General features: G+C 43.3%; 1 protein-coding gene across 46 annotated transcripts in view; it reads right to left on the bottom strand.

Moving 5' to 3' along the window:
• The window catches only part of kcnma1a (potassium large conductance calcium-activated channel, subfamily M, alpha member 1a), a 103,812-nt gene that overhangs the window by 63,272 nt on the left and 24,011 nt on the right, over positions 1–16,529 (bottom strand). The gene's annotated exons all lie outside the window — the stretch shown is intronic.

Below are 16,529 nucleotides of genomic sequence, written 5' to 3' on the forward strand. Positions count from 1 at the left end.
TACAAAAGCTCCGCTTAATTTTGTAATTCTCCTGCAAGAAAAACATTTTAATGAGCCATAACTGTCAAGCAAAGAGGAACCAATTATACAGCAACACCCACCACAACTAACTAATGAGAGGAGCAAACAACAAGGTGCAGTAAACAATGGCAAGACTGCAAGTGTTTTAGTCTCACAGGTTTAGGGACCCAAATGTAGGATGATAGGGAAGCATGGCAGAAGTGCTTGTGAAAAGTAAAGAAAAAAAACAACAACAAGGCACTTTGGAACCATAATCATCCATCCATCCATCCATTTTCTGAACCGCTTAGTCCCCACGGGGGTCGCGGGAGTGCTGGAGCCTATCCCAGCCGTCAACGGGCAGTAGGCGGGGGACACCCTGAACCGGGTTGCCAGCCGATCGCAGGGCACACAGAGACAAACAACCATTTGCACTCGCACTCACACCTAGGGACAATTTGGAGTCTTCAATCGGCCTACCAAGCATGTTTTTGGGATGTGGGAGGAAACCGGAGTGCCCGGAGAAAACCCACGCGGGCCCGGGGAGAACATGCAAACTCCACACAGGGAGGGCCGGAGGTGGAATCGAACCCGCACCCTCCTAACTGTGAGGCGGACGTGCTACCCAGTGCGCCACCGTGCCGCCCTGGAACCATAATCATTTAAAAAAAAAAGATATATACATGCAAATACGTACAAGAAGATACATCCCATAAAGTATAACTCTTTCTACTGCACCCTTACCTTACATGCACAACGGTAAAATAAATCACAATCTATCACTCATGTTCCATTTGAGACATCAAACAGGACATTACGATCCAAGGCCGACAGCAATGCCGTCACATAAAGCGACCATTCTAGTCGGACCCTTGCAATTTGCTCCCTTTAACCCCCGGTGGCCTCGATGAGACAGACGCCAAGTTATTGTTGCACCACGGCAACAGTCGCCGTGATTGATGGGCGGGGTGGCGCGGCGGCCCGGTGAAGAGGGAAGCCACTCAGGTTTGACAAGATGACAGCTTCTAAAATGAGCATCTGTCAGCCAGAGATGGGCAGAGGGCTTGAGAGGAGTGTGGAGGCAGCAGACAGGCAGGACAAGCTCTCCTCGAAAACTTACTCCATCAGCATCATTTCTTCATATTGAAGCTATGTCTGCTGGCTGAGCTGTGACACTGCAAGATTGACATTCATTTACTAGACAAAACACTGTCTCTAAAAATGATGTAATCCCTGAGAAAAATCCTCGGTTAGCAATGAAATGATTTTGCATCACTCACTCAAAATGTTTTTGCTGTACTTGACCTGTCCCTGAATAGCAGTGGTGTTCTGCCCCGGGGACAAGATCCAGATCTTGTGTCAGCAACTTTGTCACAGCTCCGGGCTTGAAATTCACCTTCGGCATTGGGATGACTCCGCACAGGGAGGGAGGTTGGTGTGTTCGGAAACGCTAGAATGTCCACGTGGCACATTTTGTGTGAAATGATCCGATTATCGCTATCAGCAGACGCACCGATTGTGGGAAGAGCTGGACAACCAATGAGCAGCTGGCATTCATTCATGGTCTTTCTTCTTCCTATTGTGAGTGTTATAAATGTTTTAAGAAAAAAGAAATAGAATTCTGGATGAACTTTGGGTCAGAATTCTAAGATTGGAAAAAGCAGTATTAGACACTTGAAGAAAAGGTCGACCGCACTACCATTTGAACATTTCCCTTCTCCCAGGCATCAATTGTGTGGTCATGACCTTGAAATTTATTCCAAGACGCCAAAATGACAAAAAAGAATTGAAGCGAGGCCACGAGAGGCGACAGGAGATAAAAAGTCAGCAGGAGATGGGGGGATGAGGGAATATTGCTGAGACACCCCCAGTGGGATGTGACGAGCATAGAGAGGTAGCAGAAAATGGCTCGTGGCAGCGACAGAATGAGAGCAGCTGACGAGAAAGATGGCTGGAGAATATTAGAACATGTCCTCTCAGGCACAGCCAGATCTTAAATGCCACAGCGTGTGCACACACGCACGCTCTCTTTGCGTGTTTATTTTACGTCTACGCCTTCACCCGTGCATTAGCTTCCACCTTGTGTGAGCGTTGTGTCGGTGGGACGGAAAGGGAAGAGGACCCCCACCGCGATTATACCAGCGCCCAGAAGATGAGAGGATGCATGTGACCAACCCGCAAAGAGCTGGCTGCTGCCTCGACATGAAGCTGATATGATGCCATTACGTAGATGCACTGTGGCTGCGGGCTTCTATTATTTCCAGTCAAAGTGTTCAGCCGTGCCAGCTCAGTAAGATAGCCATGTATTCAAAGACTTAACGCCGGGCATATTTCAAGGCGGTTCAAGGGATAGATCCGATCAACAATGCAGGAGTTGCGACTGGGAACAACAAGGGCAGCGACATTTCTTAAAACTGAGCAGTTTTCGGAAATTCGGTATTAAGAATTTGGCTTAAACTTTTAATTCTTTTTTTTAAGGCGATGTAAAGTCAACGGGTTTTATTCTGCTGATGCGATAGCGATTAGCTGCTCATGTTTCAATTTTTGAGTTCCTCATGACCATAATTTTAATAATCAATTCATCTGTCAATTATATTTTTTCGATGATTCGATTAATCGGATTTTAAAAAACTCCCACCGGATTGCATGTGTAATATCACAGAATATCTTCTATTAAGTGAAAACGGCACACAGATCTTGCCATGAGGTTCCCAAATTTATTTCTTCCATTTTTAAACAATAAAAATCATAAATGTTCAGTTTTGCCGTGACAATATTCATAGTTAAGTGTCAAGAAAAAAAATACTGCTATTATTATTATTATTTTTAGATCGATGTTTTGCTTTGTTTTTTCATTATGATTTTTTATTCCAAGTAATCCATTTTGAAAAATACTTAAGACTATATAAACTAGGGTACTTTTCAAAGCATGTAATTAGTCAAATAAATGTGTGTATCACATCTGTTTCAGTTAAATCAGATGTTTTTGTTGCCAACAAAGTTTTTTTATTTTCAAACAAACAGGAAGAGAACAAACCTTGACGTTGGCGAATATATGTAAAATTTATCATTCTACAAATAATTGGCCCTCGAAATGGCCGATATATCTTTCTTGAATCCATTCAATAATTCATTGTTGGAATAAAAGCGCAGCAAGCTTGGCATTTACACAAAAAGCACCGCCTCTCATCCCATTAGCAGTCGACTTGCGCTAAGAAAAGTAAAGCAGGAGGAAGTTTGGTGTGATTGTTGAGTGCTTTTTCGTCTCCATCTGTTGGCTTGCTCATAATGCATTCAGGTCAGTCTGCAATCGTCTGAGCGACATTCCTGCCCCGCTCTCCTATTATGTCGCTTTAATCATGCCATAAATCACGCTGCCATACTTAATGATGTCAAATTTTTATCACAGCCTCGCCATTTATATTACAATGCAATTACCTCGGCCGATGCATATTGCAAAATCCGCCGGTGCCTCTAAAAGTGCAGCCGCATTGGATTAGAAGCATCATTTCTTTCTTTGAGCATTCCACACAACCTTCCCTATCTCCGCCCTCCGCCGAGGGAGGCTACCTTTCATCTCTGAGGAGAAGCGGCAGTGACACTATCTTTATCTAATTAAATCGAGGCTTCGTTTAATTTCCTGAAGGTTAATGAGAAGTTTATCATCCGCGTCAAGGCCCACTTTTACTCGGTACCGTCGTGTAGCGCTTCCCGATAAGCGCTGCTTCCCCTAGCAGCAAGGTTAAACCTGAGACTAGAATCTGCAAAGGCGGCAAGGTGATTAGTATTCTACGCTTGTTGAGCGGGTATGCGTACATCCTCACATCAGATCAAACCTTATCCGTGGATCCGTGGCTGTCAAGCCAACTCGGAGGGTGGACACCGGCGACCTGACGCAAATGACCTCGAGTCATCTTTCATGACCACCGACAAGACGCACCGTGCTTCTTATTGCGATCACCAAGCTTCCGGTTAAAGGGAATATTAATATTAAAACCAAGGCTGATAAATTTCCCGGCAACTAATCAGGCCCTCCATATGCTCTCATAGGCTGGAGAGACTGTGAATGGAAGGTTAATTTGCAAACTGTCTTCTCTGCCCGTTGGGGTAGGTACTGTATTATTAATTGAGCTTTAGTTTTGATTAAATCTGTGGATAATTAATAGTTTCACCGGCAGAGCTAATTCCGACATCAATTCTATTTTAAACCCAATTTCTGTCTTCAAAGAGGACTGATCATCAGAGGAGGTGAAGACCTATCACAGGCGATCGTCTTGACCTCTATTAGGAAGACATTGAGCCTAGCTTCACTTTGGTGTCCATTAGCTCCACCTCTCACCTTTACTTTGGCGCTGGCGTGATTGATTGTTGACCAGCGGTGATCACCGCTCGATACCCAACACGCTCGTCGTTGGAAAGTTCAATCGGTCTTGCTGTCCGCGAGGTAATTAGATCCCGAGACGAATTGATGGGTTTAGCGTCAAGCCGGCATGACATCAATTAATATCAATCGATATAAAGTTATTATATATATGCTATACTTACAGCGCAAACTAATTTGAAGAAAAAAAAAAAAGTTTGGCTTTACATAAATATTAAGTTCAACAAATTGAACTTGCAGTATTTTCTCCCTTCGTTCCCATCTTAGAGGGATTGTTCTTCACATGTTTGGAATATTGACACTAATTTTAGCCATATAAGCTTACACCAATCCGTCTTGAGTGACAGTAGCATAAAAAAATAGGAGTCAGTCACGTCTGTACCGCAGGCCGGTGCCTACACACTCAGTCAGGATGCCTCCGCAGAGCCCTTAACGCAGCGGCGGTGACCAATATGAGACCGTAAACAAAGCCCGGCATGTGCAATATCGTAGCAACGTGATGGAGCAGCAGGAATGTTACAGAGGAAAATCAATTTCGTGGCTTTAGGATTACAATATGACCCTTGCGAACATGTTTTTTCGTAGGTGGTGACGCATTTGGCACAAAGAGCATTCTTTGGATACATACCTGAAGCAATGTTCAAAAACACAACACATAGTTTGAATTTGCTGATAACATGAATAAGCCAAGCATGATGCGGATTTTAGAATTGTGCGATCGTCCCACTAATGGACACCTCACTCCAATTAGTCGTTGTTTTCATCATCCACTTGAACTGAAAAGGTGCCTCCCTCAAATATACTTTTTCCCATGAGGGGAAAAAAAACCCCATAAATACATAATAACTATAATTACCTTAGCTCATTAAAGCTATCATTCACACACGGACATTGTTCTATTTGCTTTTTTTTTTTTTTTTTGCGCCTGATGCAGCTAGACTCGCTGAGGGCAAAAAGCATGTGAATTAATTATGTAATGTTGCCACGGTGATATGACACAATGTGGTAGCCCCGTGGTTACGGTCGAGCAATAATGACAATATGATAGAAATCAAAATGATATGATTTAACATTCAGCCTTAAAGATGGCTATGGTGCTTCAAATGTTATTGCCTTGGAAAGTGAATGGCGTTTGTTTAATCTGTCAAATTCAATATATCCTAAATTAGAGAAAGCAAAACTGTTCAGAGAGAACGAGTAAATATTGTGGAGTGGCATGAGGTCAATCTGCCATTAATCCTGGACGTCTACACAGATGCAATTGAAGACCATTTTCAGGGAGCAAAAGGGGCAACAAATCATTACTTATCACTTTGCTGGACTTCTGATATGAAACCTCAGGAGCCAAAACTAACTTGAAGGCAGATTCTATTACAGATATTCTTTTTGAAAAAAAAACAAAAAAAACAAAACGATTCTTCCAATAAAATTAGGTTTGCTTTGTAAAAATTGATTTTTCTGTCAAATCTCTTTACCAGTAAACTGAAACATATTTGCCGGTTGTGATGTGCAGAAAAATTGGTCATCATTCAGAAGAAAACTTCTCTTTTTTCATGCATCCCACATTTGGGAACAGAATTCACATTCTCCAATTATCATACACTCATTTTGCTGAACAGCAGCATTCAACCCTGACTTGATAGATTAATAAATCAATACATAGGTGAGCCACAATAAAATTGGGCCACACAGTCTCACATCAACTCTTTTCTTCCTGCCGATGATCGAATGGAAAGTATGAGCAGCAGGGCCGGTGGCAGAGGTGAAATATGTCAGGGAGGCTGCGAGGCCATCCCGTCCCAGGGAACGGCGACACAGCGGGGCTGAACGGATGTGGTGACAAAAATGGCGAAGCAGATGGTAGAAATGTTGCTGACTTCACCGATTACGGGTGACGTCAGCATATGGTGACGAAAATGGGAAATCGCAGCTCTTACGCCAGCACACTTGATGGAGTCGGTTTTGGCTGCCTTTTAAGTGAATTGGGCTAATAGATCCTCTCACTGTTGTCGCTCCAAAAATAACCTGTCCGCCCTATAAAGAAAGGCGAGGTAGAGATGCAGTCAGCCCCATCCCCGCTGCACCCAACCTCTTTCACTCCCACACTGCCATTCGCTCGCTCGCTTTGCGTGACTCAAACCTGCTGATGTATTTCCAGGCTGAGCCAGACGGAGAAGTGGAGGCAGCCACTGACTTGCAGCATTATAAAGCCTGCGCCATGGGCGACAAAAAATAAATAAAATGCTGAATATTAACAAGGTGGAGCTTAATCAGTCCCCAGAGGGAATTTCTTTCCCCCGATTGGAACTCTGACTGAGTGACAGTGCCAGACCTGGGTTGAGCTGGAAGCTATTTCTTCTCCAAAGAACTACAAGGTCATTTTACTGTCATTCAGCAGAAGTGGATAATGAGGAAGTAGGAAGAAAAAGCATTGGCATCCCATTTTCTTATCAAGGATAGGAAACAGCGCTTGAGGGAATATCAGAAATGTTGTGAGTGGGTGGTTGTTCAGTGCATGAGTTGGTCAGAAAACACTTGCTGGTGACTGAAGCTTAGAAACAAGGACAGAACGTGTTTTGCTGGCAGGAATATTGCAATCATCTCACTTTACAGATATTTAATCATTCGGCGTGTGGCATCTCATTAGAGAATACCATTAAACTAGTTTTAGTTTAGATTTGATTTGTTTCAACCTGTAATGAAATGATATTGATATCATAGATTTGATATATATTATAGGCAACCAGTCAAAAGTTCAGAGACACTTTGTAGTGCCGCTGAATGTCCAAACCTTTGATTGTTTTGTGAAAGTACTTTTTGGCATGGCAGGAAAAAAACAACAACAGTAAAGCAACCTATACGCTTCCCTTTTAACTGCTTGAAAATAAAAATATTGATTCTGGCAATCCCTTGGGAGCAATTTGGTACAAGATCATTTGCTCTAATCTCTTTGAATTATAAAAATATATATATACAATATCAAGCAAATAGAAAATGTTGATTGTATGGGTTTCATACTTCTTTTTTAATGAAAAAACTTCTCAGTCGGCAAATTTGAATAGACTTTGGTACTTTTATGTCAATGTCACAAAGATGAAATAGCTAAAGCAGAGAAATATGGCATCTCCACTCCTCGTGGACAAGGTAAGTTGATATGACCTTCTCCAAGGCCACATCTCAAGATACTTGGTGACTGCAGAGTTCAGGGGAGGCTAGTCAGACAGCAGACCTCATCGGGTACCGCAACGGTCTCTAAGAAGAACAGTCTCTAATACCACAACTAACCAAATCTTTCCATCAACATTTCTGTTCGAGTCTGTTTTGACACGAGAAGAGATGGCTTTACATTGGAATTGATTGACAGTCTGTTGTGTGGTACGAAGCCTCGTGCCACCGGGTTGAATGTCAAAGGATGACATATTGCTATCGGATAGCCCGGGTTTGCATCACAGCTCTTCTACAGATCAGTGACAAGGTTAGAGCAAATATAGATGAAGCGATATGAACCTGGTCAGGTAAACCCTGCAGAGACAGCTCTTGCTGCTTGGCTGAACTTTTAGGACGACATGCAGTGTTACATTCTACTGCGCCTCATTAAACGTCTCGAGGAGAAGATGAATATTGCTGACTAAGAGCGAAACCATTTTTGTGTCCCTAATATTTCAACAAATACCCTCTAAAGGGTTGTATTTATAGAAAGATTTATATTCCAAGCCTGGCGGCGACAACGTTCTTGGGTGAGAGTTGGATCAACGTGACACAGCAAGTTGTGATGATCCATTAGGTTTGCGTCAGACTGGAGTCAATCAAGCACTCATCCCCGAGGCTAGAGCGAGTCGGCGCGACAACCATAAGCTCTTATCTTGGAGCCGACGGGAAGGCCAAAACTGACAACACACGGGAAAACACCTGCATTCGCGCGTGCTCGTATCGTCTCATTTCAATCATCCGTTTCGGCAGCAAAAGGTCTCGGGAATAGCATTTGGAAAACGGTCACATTTTAATTATCTAATAGCAACGTCCGACTGCCCGGGCGGGCTTTCTTGCAATCAGCTAAGTGATTCGTTTGAAGACACTTCTCGAAAAGGTAGTGCAAGCACAGCAGTTGGCTTGTTCGAGATAGAAAGGAAACTACAAGATACAATACAGCAAGACTTTTTTTTCGGTATCATCTCTTTAAAGGCGACATATGAGGCCATTCCCAGGTGTCTGAATTAAACATCTGAATTATAGCTCAATGGTCTGTCGAGTTTCAAGTGAGCCATTTGCTCGTCCTCAAAGTGGGCATGGCTTTGCGTTGACCAATACGTTCATCTGGTAAAACGTACTTGTCATGAAACACCCGAAGCACTCCAGAGACACAAACAAGTGAATGGAAGCAATAAGAAAAGTTACCTTTCCACAATATTGCCCGTTCTAATGTTTACACAATGCGTTCAGCGTCTTATCTAGCAGGAGCTGAATGATTCAAATGTCGGAGACTTTTTCTAAAGGGCAGATGATAAGAATCACAGCTGAGCCTCCTCTCTTGACCTTGCTGCCTGAGTGAGGGACAGACAAGGTACACGGGGGAGTGCAGGAAAAGAGAAAATAAACGTCGGCGAAGAAATGGAGGTCTGGGTGGTAAATGGACTGGTTAATAGATGAGAGTGAGAGAGAAACACAGAGGTGCGATGAGTCATCGCGGAAAGACCTGCGGCGTTATGACGGGCCTCGACTGAGGGCACGGGAGAATTCATGGATGGGGTTAAACTCCAGACCTGCCATTTGACAGCTGTAAAATTTACCCCAGTGTGCTGTGGTAAATTAAAAAACAATAAAAGGTGGATCAATATGTGAAACAAAAACGGACTGTCAAGCATTGCCCTGTGGGAGGCGTTGAGAAACTAACCTTGATACGTACGTGGAACAAAAAAACATGTAACCTTAAAACCATTTTTTTTTTTCGCAGTGTGGGAAATGGTAAAAATATGTCAGTAATAACTTAACATCAATGATAAAAGAATTAAAAGTAAACATCGCTTTGTCTTTATATGGAGAGACTCACCTCCAACAGAAAATTGCAATCTCCAGCTACACATTCACCGACACGATTTATTGTTTTTAATTTTTACGATTAACGGTGGGTAACTTCTTTTTACACATTGGATGACCGTTAATTTGTCTTAACAGTTCATAAAGAGCTTTAGATGGCAACAGCAGATTAATTTTATTTCCTATGGGAAAACACGGTGAGTGCACCAACCATTTCTTTCCATTCTACTTCTCCACTTCCATCTTTTAGACTTTTTCTACCTCTAAATTATTAACCTCATGGGATTAATAAACCACACACATCTATCCAACCTGTATAGGCACATTTCTCAAGTGGTAGCCTCCCAGAAAAAGCGAGACTTTACACAAGGGAACCTGTGACCATGGCAACCGTAAATCGCCAGCAACCTGTGCTTGCAAATCACAAGCTGGAGTCAAACAACAATAACAAACGGCCGGTTGATTGCATGAAGCGATGATATTTCATATGCGTTTATAAAATGCCAAACACATGTGGTCTATTCTGGGATTTATTTGGCATAAATAAAACTGCAATACTACTAACAGTAAGATCTCAGTATGCTCCGTGTATATTACAACCATACCGGGTCTTCCTAATCTAAAAATACTTTGCATCAAAACGACAGGCTCAAATTGATCGATGCAAAGACAATTATAGGCAGAGAACCGCACCCACCGGCCTGGCCCCTCACTGGGTTGCAGACATCAATATTTCATAAAGATCACTTATGGATAAAAAAAAAAAAGCATGGCTGTCCTTTAAGGCAGTGTTTTTGTGAATTTTCTCAACCGGGAAGACGTTGGCGTGCACTTTCTCCCACTCAGTCATTCCGCTGCAGGGTTGCTTGCACGGGCATAAGCAACTATTCATCACCATTCGAAGGATGCAGCTTGATGCCAATTGGATTGTTATTGATTGAGCTGATAAATGACGGCAAATGACGAACGGATATGGCGGCTAAACAAAAACATTGGAGAGGAAAAGCAGGGGACACAGAATTTGAGTGAAGGAAATCTGCTGTTGACTTTGATTACGGCGGGAACACACTGGCGAATAGCAAAAGGAGAGGTGAAAAATGGATAGATTTGTCCGTGTCCACTGCTGTTAATTTACGGTGAAATTGGCTCGGGATGCGGCCATCGATTGCTTATTTCACACAACATGACTGATGGGCTACCAGAAAGCAATTTTATTTTATTTTTTTTGGGCTGGGCAGCCACTGACTATGAGAATGGAATGTGTGTCATGTATTTGTCAAGGATGCATTAGTGTTCTTCTTGTTTGTATTCATTCATAGCACGTTGTCAGGTTTTAATGAACAAATAATGTAGCATGATACGACACAAGGGATATATTAAAGTTACAATTCTTTGTCTTTGATTGACACTGGTAGAGAGGTATATCAAAAATAAATAATTTAAACAATAAATGAAAAAATAAATATAATGGTAGTTCAATTGAAAGATATTATTTTCAGAAGCTAACACGCTGTGAGCAGAATTTGATTTCATTTGTAAAAGGATTCAAATGAAATGAGACATTTCAGAAGTGCGCAATTATTCAACAAAACATAGCAATACCGAAAATAATTATTCTCCAATTTTTTTCTAGGGTATGTAAATGTAGGATTAACAACAGAATTAGAAATGATCAGAAATCTTGGACACACTTTTAGTTGGCTCATTTCTATCGGTGGTCCCCCTGCCAGAAGGACGTTTCAACTCTATCATATTCCCCCGTGCTCCTTTAACACTCGGGGACAATTTGGGGTGGATTTGTTTTGTTGTCCAACTTCCTCATGAATTCCCCCACACATGCTGGGCTCCCTTTGGCTGGACAAAGCCACTGATGCAAAACCCTCAAGTTTGCAACGGGGCCATACATTCAAAAGGAGCGGCCGGCGCAATGCGGTGCGGTGCGGTGCGGGCGGGATGCCGGCAGTTATTTTCATGCGGAGGGATGAAAGTGTTGTCACGACGCAGGAGCTGAGGCTGTTTTGACAGCTGTACCCATGCTGAGGAGTTTGCTGACAGCAATAAATTAGTTACACACACTCAACGGGAAAGTGTAATCAGTGAGGCTACAAACACAGTCGTGCGTTTGCACACACTGGCAAGCAAACAAATATACAGCTGCTTGAACACACACACACACATTCGGTGAGCAGAAAACATATTCGACTGTTCCTAGTGATAGGAAAAGGTATCAGAGACACACACACCCAAACAAGCCCAGGGTGCAAACTGAATTTGTCAAACTGTCGGTCCAATGGTGTAAAACAATGAGGTAAACACCAGCGTGGAAAATACGGTGAATTGCGGCAGCTGTTCTCGGATCAGGAAAGAGGTCGAGAACACTTTCACACTAATTTTCTCCACAACGGGACGTACGGGGACACGTAGCCAAAACAATAGGCCCTGACAAATGCAGAAGAAATAAACCACTGCAGTCTTCAAATTAGGATGCTACATGTATGACCATTTTAACATTCACTAGTCTGCCAAGAAAAAAAACAAGTAGGGCCATCTGTTGGGTCAGACAAAGTCATTTCAACTTTTACTGGCAAAAAAAACAGAAAGAAAGTGGTGTATTTGATCTAATATAGAAAATGAGGGTTGATATGCAATGTTTGGGTTGATGGGAAGGCGGAGGGATGACCACGGGCTTTGCGAACAGATGGTCCCCGGTTGCCGCCCAAGATCCCATTAAGAAAGATGGCGGGACCTGACCTATTTCTGGAAACGACCATGCCGTGCAAATCCATCGCGCGGGGGAAAATAGTGCAAAATATCCACGCCCGTAGGTTATAATCCTGTTTTTCTTGGACATTACCAGATTACATACATTATGGGTGGAACATTAGCACATGAATCAATTAGTCCCAAAAAAGAACGTCAGGCCGCTCGCAGCTGTCCGATGGGAAATTTCCTTGGACGGCCTGCCCTTGGGTGCTTAATGAGGTCTATCTGCAAAGCAAGCGGAGTGATTCCCCCGTCAAGAGCTTGATGAGGCATCGAGAGGTGCCGTGCCTTTCCACCTACATGCGGCCCCTTTTGAGTGAACAGCTGCTCACAGGGCTCTCAAAGACACGTCCTCCTTCGACTGCTAGAGGCACTCCATTGCTAAGTTCCTTCCTGCTTTGCATAAGACCACACAAATGGCACTTAATTCACCTATCGGTCCATTTCCGAGGTCACATGCGATTACTTTTATGACGCTTGATGTCTGTCGCTATGACCCTGAGCTCAAAGTGAGCTGAAAGCCACACGAGAGATGCTGTTAAATATTTGATGTGGTGCTACAGTCCCCAAAAAAGGGATAGGCCAAAAACAAAGACACCCGTAGACGAGGCTAATGTTAGCATCAATCTTATCCCGGCGCACAAGGGGTGACGGCACCTTATTGAAAGGAGATATATGGCGTGTTTCGGTGTGACACTGACTGGACTATTAATGAGGACTTTGACATATGACCAGTCAGCGGTTACAATGCGTTATCAGCACAGGGCACGACGACGGACTCGTAAATTGGAATCCGAACTGTAAATGGCTGTATGTGCCCGCGGCTCTTTTCTTTATTGGCACTGCGTCCAAAGTCTGAACAATGCTACGAGCCTTAATAGGTTTCTGCTCTACTAGCTTTCTTGCTAATCACCACAATGAGCTGTTTCTCATGCAGCACGTGTCAGATCGTAATGGTTGTACGCCGTGGGTGGATATTTAATTTTGCTCTCATCAGAGCCGAAGTCAAATCACGCATCACGGACAGGCAAAAAAAAAAAAAAGGAGGTTCTAACACCACTCGATCAGCACGGCGCGGTGGATTAAAATGAGAGGAGAGAGGCAAAGCCTCTGGATTTGGACTTGTTTGTTATTCAGTCGGCGAGCCTTTGGGTACGCTTGGTCTTTCATCGGTAGGGCACTTATCAAGGCAAATTAACAAACGTGATTTTGTTTGTTTTGCCAGTGAGGCTGAGGCTTATTTCTAATACATTCACAGTTGGGTTTAAAGTTTGTCCGCAAACTTTCGACGGGGAAAGTTCTATGCTTATGTTGTGGACACTTATCTTCAAGTCAATAAATGACCAAATTAGCAGAAGCGCCTCGTGGTGAAATATTTGACCAAAAATGGTCACCATCTTCAATATAGCAAAAGCACAAGTGTCATGTCAATTAGAAAATTCATCGAATGCTTTGGAAAGGGTGGAAGGCGGAGAATATTCCTTGGCATCTGCTTAGATGATAAAATGGTGACGAGTCTGATTTCATTGAACTTCAGCGAGAATTCACATAACAAGGTCAGAGGTAGGAATGCGACAATACAATAGAGCATAGTTCAGACGATAAATTCAAGGTTGTTTTAACCACAATTATTTGCCAAAAAAAGTTTGTTGTGTCTCATTATGGGTTCCTCTGAATTTTGTACCCCAACTTTTCAATGTCTGGTCTAAAAGTGTGCATTCCGACCGAGTATTAACATGCATCTCCACATTGGGTCTCATTGCTCCCCAAATAAACACGGCAGTAGGTAGCGACATATTTCCCCAACCTCGAGATCAAAGCATGAAAACAGAAGAGTGTGCTTGCAAGCAAGGCAGGTTACGTTCCACTCTTCATCGCTTCCACACGGGAAACAGCTGCTTTTTCTTTCTACCAAAGCCTGTTGCACTGTAAACAAAAAGACCACACTGGAGAAGTTCTGACTGCAAATTTGTTTCAGAAACATGCTAGGGTTAAACATCAGGTGGTCCTTCAGTGTGGCTCAGGTGTTACCCAAATTCCACCTGAGTGATGAGATGTGAAAGCATCCTGAGTGCGGCTCTACTTGTGACTGCATCGTTCTGACCTTGGGCTTCTTCCATTTGGACCGAATGGAGTCGGCATCACGTTTCTTTAATCCCACCTGTGTGCGTGTGCGTGTTTTGCGTGCGTGTTGCAGACACCCCCTTAATGTCAGATGACTGAGCCCCACTACACAGCAGTTGCTATGGTTACCGGCCAGGTTCTGTGTACATAGATTCTCCTTGCAATCTTGATCTGCAGTGAAACACTGATGGGAGAGCACGAGTCTCACAAACATCAGTAAGCCACCTACACACACACACACACACACACTCACGGTGCGTGTGTAGTATACGGACAAATGGGAGCGTCCGCAAATGTACATAGTCAGCCCACACGAGGAGATACTCATTCACCTACACAGAGAATTCACCAGCATATATATTTACGTCCGCACACTTTCTGCCGCACGTCATTACATCATCGATGCAAATTAGGGAAAAAACAGACAAGGCCCGATTGAGGTCCCTATTGGACGTTCCGCACTCGTTTGCGTATCCCGTAAAGCAACCGGCGTCTGATTCCTCGCCAGCTCTCCCCCTGCCGATGCTTCTGTCATTGGCTCGTACACATTTATGCATAGCGGCTTGATGGAGCCGGAGCTTCGAGACGAGAGATGAAAGTGCGAGTCCGTGCCAGTGGATGAAAGAGAGGCTCATTTTGTAAATTGACAGCTCCCCATAGGATTCTTCATATTCCACCCCCCAGTCCCTCCCTCCCTCCCGGTTTCCTCACTATCCTGGCCAAGTATTAAGCAACTGTCACATTACGGCAAACTTCAAAGTGGCAGCTCCGGAAATTACATTCACACTTTGCTCATTTACTACTAAGCAGAGTGGATTTGTTTAAAATTGCACTCCAGTGTGAGTACCATTATTTTAGAATAAAGCCACTCAAGTCAAATCAAAGTATTTTCCGAGCCCGCCGTGATTCACATAAATGAGTCGCTTTGAAAAGTTACCTTTTGTGCACGGCCAGACACATGTCATGCGAATGCCTGGCTCGGATTGGTGGATTGGCATTAAAATTGAGGTGACGAGTCCGTGTCGTCTTTCCTCAGACGGCAAAGCAGTCGATGAAACTGAATCAACAGCATCTCTGCTGGAGGCGACCAATTACTGCACTCCATTTCCCTCAATTGCTACAATAATTGCAGTCTAATGGCCACATTCTCCATCCAGCCTGTCGCAAGCTACCATTTCATGGTATGTTTTAAATCGTTAGCCAAAGAGACTGCTATTAGTGAGACATGCATATGCTGTGGGTTAGGCAATAATTGGGACAGTACTATTAAACCATTTCAGGGAAAAAATATTCCGCCACACACGACTCGGGCTCATAGCGACATTGTTAAAGCTCATCTCAAACAATTGGGATCACGCATACTCATTCGGAACTTCAACGGGTACTCTAATGAGCTCCGATGTATGATGATGCTCACTTTTGATTGACACCGCAGGAATCGCATTAATTACATAGCACTTGAACATGAAGGTGCTGTGCTTCAAATAGCCGTCATTCCTGAACGTCACACTTTTATGAAAGGCTTAAAGTGGACAAGCCAATCATGTCGGGACTGTTTCAAATCATGTCTAATGTACTGCCATCAAATTTCAATTTACAGTGTCAGCTTGCTATCCCCCGCTTGTACTTGTACACATTTGCATACTGTAAGCATGCTCACTCATTGGTTCAGCTGGCAGAGTAAACACCACCTTGTAGAACAGCATGCCGCAAGTCAACTAGAATTGCTAATTGGGCGGTGCCGGCCAAATCAGCCTTTCAGTCGGAATTTGACATAGAAATGAGCTTCCCTATGGAATCTAATAACGTCCCGACAGTGTGGGGTGGCAATTCATCCAGACTATGCATGATGTGGATGGCAAATTTATTATGGTCAGAATTAGCGTTTGCTTTTAGTTCAAAAATGTTTTTCAGTGATGAAAATTGAATCAGGAAGATGCTTGAGGGTAAGGCGTGAAGTAGCGCTAATTATAACCTTAGTTGTATATCAAAAACAAAACTCAAAGGAATACAGAATTCATCCAAATGTGTAAATATAAACATTTATAGCGCTAGGCTAAATATTGAGCGGAGCCATTCTGGGCCAAAGCCAACTTGAATGTGTGAAACCAGTGTGCTTTTTCTCAGACCAAAATGAAGCACTTAGCTGCAAGTGTGGTTGACACTGCACAACACACTGCTCAGGAATTTGAACGCAAAGATTTGGGGGAATTTACATTTTGAAATG

This window comes from Syngnathus acus, chromosome 15 (genome assembly GCF_901709675.1).
Source record: "Syngnathus acus chromosome 15, fSynAcu1.2, whole genome shotgun sequence".
NCBI classification, from domain to species: domain Eukaryota; kingdom Metazoa; phylum Chordata; class Actinopteri; order Syngnathiformes; family Syngnathidae; genus Syngnathus; species Syngnathus acus.